Source organism: Diceros bicornis, chromosome X (assembly GCF_020826845.1).
Source record: "Diceros bicornis minor isolate mBicDic1 chromosome X, mDicBic1.mat.cur, whole genome shotgun sequence".
In the NCBI taxonomy this organism is placed as follows: domain Eukaryota; kingdom Metazoa; phylum Chordata; class Mammalia; order Perissodactyla; family Rhinocerotidae; genus Diceros; species Diceros bicornis.
This window is the reverse complement of record NC_080781.1, coordinates 49391413-49399722: the sequence shown is the minus strand read 5'-3', so window position 1 is coordinate 49399722 and position 8310 is coordinate 49391413. Positions and strand designations below refer to the sequence as shown.

General features: G+C 37.5%; 1 non-coding gene across 1 annotated transcript; it reads right to left on the bottom strand.

Moving 5' to 3' along the window:
* Window positions 1–3507: 3507 nt before the first annotated feature.
* Window positions 3508–3614, bottom strand: LOC131401513 (U6 spliceosomal RNA). Its single transcript, XR_009217712.1, has one exon. It is a non-coding gene; the product is annotated as a U6 spliceosomal RNA (small nuclear RNA).
* Window positions 3615–8310: the final 4696 nt, after the last annotated feature.

The following is an 8310-nucleotide window of genomic DNA, read 5'->3' as shown; positions in this document are numbered from 1 at the left end:
GTTGGAACTTTTATAGGGATTGCATTGAATCTACAGGTTGCTTTAGGCAATATGGACTTAATTATGTTAATTCTTGCAATCCATGAGCACGGAATATCTTTCCATTTCTTTGTGTCTTCTTCAATTTCTTTCAGCAATGTTTCATATTTTTAGTGTACAGGTCTTTCACCTCTTTGGTTAAGTTTATTTCTAGGTATTTTATTCTATTTGTTGCAATTGTAAATGGGATTGTATTCTGTTTTTGGTGTGTGTGAGGAAGATCAGCTCTGAGCTAATATCCATGCTGATTCTTCTCTTTTTGCTGAGGAAGACTGGCCTTGAGGTAACATCCACGCCCATCTTCCTCCACTTTATTTTATTTCATTTTATTTATTTTTTGTGTGTGTGAGGAAGATCGTTCCTGAGCTAACGTCTGCCAACCCTCCTCTTTTTGCTGAGGAAGACTGGCCCTGGGCTAACATCCATGCCCATCTTCCTCCACTTTATATGGGACACTGCCATAGCATGGCTTGCCAAGAGGTGCATCGATGTGCTCCTGGGATCCGAACTGGTGAACCCCAGGCGGCCTCAGTGGAGCGCATGCACTTAACCACTTGTGCCAATGGGCCAGCCTCTTCCTCCACTTTATATGGGATGCCGCCACAGCATGGCCTGACAAGCAGTGCATCCATGCACGCTTGGGATCTGAACCGGGGGCCCCAGCAGCGGAGCGTGCACACTTAACCACTATGCCACAGGGCCTGCCCCCATGGGATTGTATTCTTAATTTCTCTTTCTGCTGCTTTGTTGTTAGTGTATAGAAATGCAACTGATTTTTGTATGTTGATTTTGTATCCTGCAAATTTACCATATTCATTTATTACTTCTAAAAGATTTTTGGTTCATTCTTTAGGGTTTTCCATATAAAAAATCATGTCATCTGCAAATAGTGACTGTCTCACTTCTTCCTTTCCAATTTGGATCCCTTTTATTTGTTTTTCTTGCCTGTTTGCTCTGGCTAGGACTTCCAGTACTATGTTTAATAGGAGTGGTGACAGTGGGCATCCTTGTCTGGTTCCTGTTCTTAGAAAGATAGCTTTCAGTTTTTCAACTTTGAGGATGATATTAGCTGTAGGTTTGTCATATATGGCCTTAACAATGTTGAGGTGCTTTCCTTATATAGCCATTTTATTCAGAGTTTTTATTATAAATGGATGCTGGATCTTGTCAAATGCTTTCTCTGCATCTATTGAGATGATCATGTGATTTTTATTCTTCATTTTATTAATGTGGTGTATTATGTTGATTGATTTGCGAATGTTGAACCATCTCTGCATCCCTGGAATAAATCCCATCTGATCATGGTGTATAATCTTTTTAATATATTGTTGTATGCGATTTGCTAGCATTTTGTTGAGGATTTTTGCATCGATGTTCATCAGTGATATTGGCCTGTAATTTTCTTTTTCGTCTTGTCCTTGTCTGGTTTTGGTATCAGGGTAATGTCAGCTTCATAGAATGAGTTAGGGAGCTTCCCCCTCTCCTCAATTTTTTGGAAGAGTTTGAGATGGGTAGGTATTAAGTCTTCATTGAATGTTTAGTAGAATTCACCAGGGAAGCCATCTGGTCCTGGACTTTTATTTTGGGGGAGGTTTTTGATTACTGTTTCAATCTCCTTACTGGTGATTTGTCTATTAAAATTCTCTATTTCTTCTTGAGCCAGTTGTGGAAGGTTGTATGATTCTAAGAATTTATCCATTTCTTCCATATTGTTGAATTTGTTGGCATATAGCTTTTCATAGTATTCTCTTATGATCTTTTGTATTTCTGAGGTGTCTGTTGTAATTTCTCCTCTTTCATTTCTGATTTTACTTATTTGAGACTTCTCTCTTTTTTTCTTGGAGAGTCTAGGTAAAGGTTTGTCAATTTTGTTTATCTTTTCAAAGAACCAGCTCTTGGTTTCATTATTTTTTTCTATTGTTTTTCAATCTCTATTTCATTTATTTCTGCTCTGATTTTTACTATTTCCCTTCTTCTGCTGATATTTGGGTTTGTTTGTTCTTCTTTTTCCAGTTCCTTTAGGTGCATTGTTAAATTGATTATTTGAGATTTTTCTTGTTCATTGATATAGGCCTGTATTGCAATAAACTTCCCTCTCAGAATCACTTTTGCCATATCTCATAAATTCTGGCATGTAGCATTTTCATTTTCACTAGTCTCCAAGTATTTTTTGATTTCTCCTTTGATTTCTTCGTTAACCCAATCATTGCTCAGTAGCATTTTGTTTAATCTCCACATATTTGTGGCTTTTCTGATCTTCTTCCTATAGTTGATTTCTAGTTTCATACCGTTGTGGTCACAAAAGATGCTTGGTGTTATTTCAATCTTCTTAAATTTATGGAGACTTGTTTTGTGGCCTAATATGTGATCATTCCTGGAGAATGTCCCATGTACATTTGAAAAGAATGTGTATTCTTCAGTTTTTGGATGGAATGCTCTGTATATATCTACTAGGTGTATCTCTTCTAGAGTGTCATTTAAGGCCAATGTTTCCTTGTTGATCTTCTGTTTGGATGATCTAATCGTTGGAGTAAGTGGAGTGTTAAAGTCCCCTACTATTATTGTGTTACTGTCTATTTCTCTTTTTATGTCTGTTAATAATTTCTTTATATATTTAGCTGCTCCTGCGTTGGGTGTATAGATATTTACAAGTATTATGTCCTCTTGCTTGGTTGTTCCCTTTATCACTATGCAGTGCCCTTCTTTGTCTCTTGTTACAGTTTTTGTTTTAAAGTCTATTTTGTCTGATATGAGTATTGCTACCCCAGCTTTCTTTTTGTTGCCATTAGCATGCAGTATCTTTCCATCACTTTACTTTCAGTCTGTGAGTGTCTTTAGGTCTGAAGTGTTTCTCTTGTATGCAGCATATATATGGGTTCTGTTTTTTTATCCAGTCCGCCACCCTATCCCTTTTCAGTGGAGCATTTAATCCATTAACTATTAAAGAAGCTATTGATAAGTATGTACTTAGTGCCGTTTTTTAACTTTACTTTCTTGATGTTTTAGTAGTTCTTCTCTGTTCCTTTCTTTTTCTCTTGCTCTCTTCTCTTGTAGTTTTATGGCTTTCTTTTGTATTATGTTTGGATTCCTTTCTCTTAGTTTTTTGTGTATTTATTATATGTTTCTGGTTTGTGATTACCACGGGATTCATCTATAGTAACCTATGTATGTAGTAGTCTATATTAACTTGATAGTCTCTTTAATTTGACCTCTATCTGCAAGCTCTACTCTTTAACATCCCTCCTCCCACATTTTATGTTTTCAATGCAATATCTGACCTCTTTTCTGTGCATTTGTATCCATTACCCTCTTATCATGGAAATCGATAATTTTTCCTATTGTGGTCTTCTCTTTTCCCCTTAAATAAGTCCCCTTAGCATTTATTGTAGTACTGGTTTCTTGGTGACAAACTCCTTTAACTTTTTCTTCTCTGGGAAACTTTTAATCTCACCTTCCATTTTGAATGATAAAAATATGGAGCGCTTCACAAATTTGCATATCATCCTTGCACAGGGGTCATGCTAATCTTCTCCATATCATTCCAATTTTAGTATATGTGCTGCTGAAGAGAGCACTCCAACAACATTTTTCACAGAAATAGAACAAAGAACCCTAAAATTTCTATGGACCAACAGAAGACCCTGTATAGCGAAAGGAATCCTGAGGAAAAAAAAACAATCTGGAGGTATCACACTCCCTGATTTCCAAATATACTACAATGTGATTGTAACCAAAGCACCATGGTACTGGCACAAAAACAGAAACACAGATCACTGGAATAGAATTGAGAGCCCAGCCATAAACCCACACATCTATGGACAGCTAATTTTTGACAAGGGAGCCAAGAACATGCAATGGAGAAAGGAAAGTCTCTTAAATAAATAGTGTTGGGAACGCTGGACAGCTACATGCAAAAGAATGAAAGTAGACCACTCTCTTACATCATACACAAAAATTAACTCAAAATGGATTAAAGACTTGAATGTAAGACCTGAAACCATGAAACTTCTGGAAGAAATCATAGACAATGTGCTCTTCAACATTGGTGTTAGCAGCATATTTTCAATAGCCTATTTGACTGGGGAAAGGAAACAATAGAAAAAATAAACAAATGGGACTACATCAAACTGAAAAAATTCTGCACAGCAAAGGAAACCATCAACAAAACGAAAAACAACCTAACACTTTGGAGAAGATATTTGCAAACCATATATCTCATAAGGGGTTATCAAAATATATAAAGAACTCATACATCTCAACCACAAAAAAACTATCAACACAATTAGAAGATGGTTAAAAGATATGAACAGACATTTCTCCAAAGAAGATATACAGATGGTCAACAGGCACATGAATAGATGTTGAACATAATTAACTATCAGGGAAATGCAAGTCAAAACTATAATGAGATATCACCTCACACACATCAGAATGGTTATAATTAACAAGACAGGAAACAACAAGTATCGGAGATGATGTGGAGAGAAGGGAACTCTCATACACTGCTGGCGGGAGTGCAAATTGATGCAACTACAGAAAACAGTACGTGCTTTTCTCAAAAATTTAAGAATAGAACTAACATATGATTCAGCTATTCCACTGCTGAGTATTCATCCAAAGAACATGAAACACAAATGCGTAAAGATATCTCCACCCCTATGTTCATTGCAGCACTGTTGACAATCACCAAGACTTGGAAGCAACCTAAATGCCCAACAAGGAATGAATGGATAAAGAAGATATGGTATATATACACACTGGACTACTACTCAGCTGTAAGAAATGATGAAATCCAGCCATTTGTGACAACATGGATGGACCTTGAAGGTATTATGTTTTGAAATAAGTCGGAGGGAGAAAGTCAAATACCAGGTGATCTTACTCATAAGTAGAGGATAAAAACAACAACAAACAATCACATAGAGACAGAGATTGGATTGGTGGTTGACAGAAGGGAAGTGGGGAGGGAGAAGGGTGAAAGGGGTCATTAGACACATACATGTGATGATGGAATGTAATTAGTCTTTGGGTCATGAACGTGATGTAATCTACACAGAAATTGAAATATAATGATGTACACCTGAAATTTACATCATGTTATAGACTAATGTTACCACACTAAAAAAAAGAAATTAAAAAAAACACATCTTAAAAAAAAATTCTCAGTAGAATCATTACAGGCCAGGAGAGAGATGAATGATGTGTTCAAAGTGCTAAAATGAAAACACTGTCAACCAAAAATGCTCCATCTGGCAAAATTGTCATTCATAAATGCAGGAGAAACAAATACTTTCTCAGAGAAACAAAAGCTGAGGAAGTTTATCAGCACTAGACCTACCTCACAAGAAATGTTGAAAAGAGTTCTTCAAGCTGAAGTGAAAAGATGCTAATTAGTAACATAAAAACATATGAAAAGATTCTACACATTGGTAAAAGTAAGTATATATTCAAATTTATAATACTCTAATGCTGTCATATGGTGGTCCGTTACCATCAACTCTAGTATAAAGGTTTGGACAAGAGTATTAAAAATAACTATAGGTAAAATATGTTAATGACTACACAATACAAAAAGAGATAAATTGTGACTTCAAAAATATAAAAGGGAGAAAGTAAAAGGATAGAGTTTTTGTACGCCCTCAAAGTTGTTGTTATCAGCATAAAATAGGCTGTAATATCTATAAAATGTTTTAGTTAAGTCTCTTGGTAAGCACAAAGTAAAAACCTATAGTTGATACACAAAAGGTAAAGAGAAGGGAATCAAAGCACATCTGTATGGAAAATTATCAAATGACAAGGAAAGGAGGAAGAAAGGAAAATAGGAACTACAACACATCAGAAAACAATTAATAAGATGACATTAGTAACTTCTTACATATCAGTAATTTACATGTAAATGAATTAAATATTTCAATCAAAAGGCATTGAATGGCTGGCGATTAGAAAGAAAGACTCAACTGTATACTGCCTACTTGAGACTCACATCAGCTTTAAGGACACACATGGGCTCAAGATATGAGATGGGAAAAAGTATTTCTAACAAGTGAAAACCAAAAGCAAGGGTATCTATACTTATATTAGACAAAATAGGTTTTAAGTCATAAACTAAAAAAAGACAAAGAAGTTCATTATATAATGATAAAGGGATAAATTATTCAAGAAGATATAACAATCATAAATATTTATGCACCTGATGTAGAAGCACCTAAATATATCAAGCAAATATTAATAGACCTGATGGGAGATACAAACAACAATACTGTAATAGTAAGGGACTTCTATAACCCCCCTTGCCACAATGGATAGACTATCCCTACAGAAAGTCAATAAGGAAACATGTGACTTGAACTATACTTTAGACTAAATGAGCCCAACAGACATACACTGAACATTCCATCCAAGAGCAAGAGAATACAAATTCATCTTTCAAGTGCACATGGAGCATTCTCCAGGATATATTTTATGATAGATAACAAAACAAATATTTACAAATTTAATACAACTGAAAACATACCAAGTATCTTTTCTGACCACAATGTTATGAAACTAGAAACCAGAAAACAAGGATTTCTGGAAAATTCACAAATATGTGGAAATTGAATAAACACATTCCTGAAGAACCAATGGATCAAAGAAATTAAAATATCTTAAAACAAATGAAAATGCAAACAACATATGAAAAGTATGAGATGCAGCAAAAGCAGTTCTATGAGGGAAGTTTATAGTGATAAACACCTACATTAAGAAAAAAGATCTTGGAGAGTGATGTCAGGATCATGGCAGAGTGAGAGATTCCCTTTGTTTGTCTCCTCTAAATTACAACCAAACAGACATCCATTTACCAGCACAGAACTCCCTATGCAGCACAACAGGATACCTGAGAGATCCAGACATCTATACATCTGAAGGTGGGTTTACTGGAACCCCAGGAAGCAGTGGAACTAGAGAAGCAGCCCCCTCCCCCTGGCAGCAGTGATCCAGGACACAGATGTTCATGCAATGGCCCATGTGACTATGAGTGGAGGCAAAGGCAGCCCAGCCTCACACAACCAAATGCAGATGGAGCCGTGGTAGCTCTGCATGCATGAACACCTGGGAGACAGGGACAGCAGCCAGTGGTTGCCCCATGCATGCACAAATGCCCAAGTGGTGGCAGTGGCAGCCAGCAGCAGCCCCATGCATGTACATGTGAGCAACCCCAGGCAGTGGCAGTGGCAGCCAGCAGAGGCCCCATGAGTGCTCAAATGCCCGAGTGACGGTGGCAGCAGGTAGCAACCCCATGCATGTGCAAACACCCCCAGGGCATTGGAGGCCAGTTGTGGCCCCATGCATGTGCACACCCATGAACGCTGGAAAGGGACTGGCAGCAGCATGGTGGTGGCTCAGCCTCACAACAGTGGGTGGAGTGGCAGCAAAGGCAGCAGCTGGACCTGCACAACTGCAAGCAGACAGGGCAGGAGCACCAAGTATCCAGTAGTGGCACCCCTGACACCAACTCCACCAGCAGCAGGGGCTGCATGCAAGTCCTTGGGTCCATGGGCCCCCACCAGTGACATTAACACCTGTGAAGCCAGCACCCCTGGCAGTGATGCAACCAGTACGCCCAGAAAACTAGGGAACAACAACAAAGGTGGTGCATGAGACAACAGCATCTGACCCCACAGGAAGCCAATGGAGAAATATGAGACCAAGGTGACCAGAACCAAAGTAACTAAAGCCATAACCAAATAAGAGGAGGTGATTACTACCACAGATGTGCTGGCAGAGGATCAACTCATCAAACACCATGAAGAACTACAGTAACACTGTAGAACACAAGGAAAATGACAATGCCCCAGAAACCAAATCTGAAGTCACAGAAGTTTACAATCTAACTGACAGAGAATTTAAAATAGCAGTCATAAAGAAACTCAATGAGTTACAATGAAACTCAGAAAGACAGTTTGATGGGCTCAGGAATAACATTAATAAACAGAAGGAATACTTCACTAAAGAGATCGAAGGTATAAAAAAAACCAAACAGAAATTCTGGATATGAAGAACACAATTAAGGAGGTAAAAGAATCATGTGGAAAGCATTAAAAATAGAGTAGACCTCATGGAAGAGAGAATTAGTAATTTCAAAGAGAGAAACCTAGAAATGAGTCAGGTGAAGGAGAAGACAGAAATAAGATTTTTTTAAAATGAAGAAATTATTAGAGAAATGTCCAACTCAATTAGGAAAAGTAACATAAGGATTATAGGTATCCCAGAGAGAGAAGAGAGGGATAA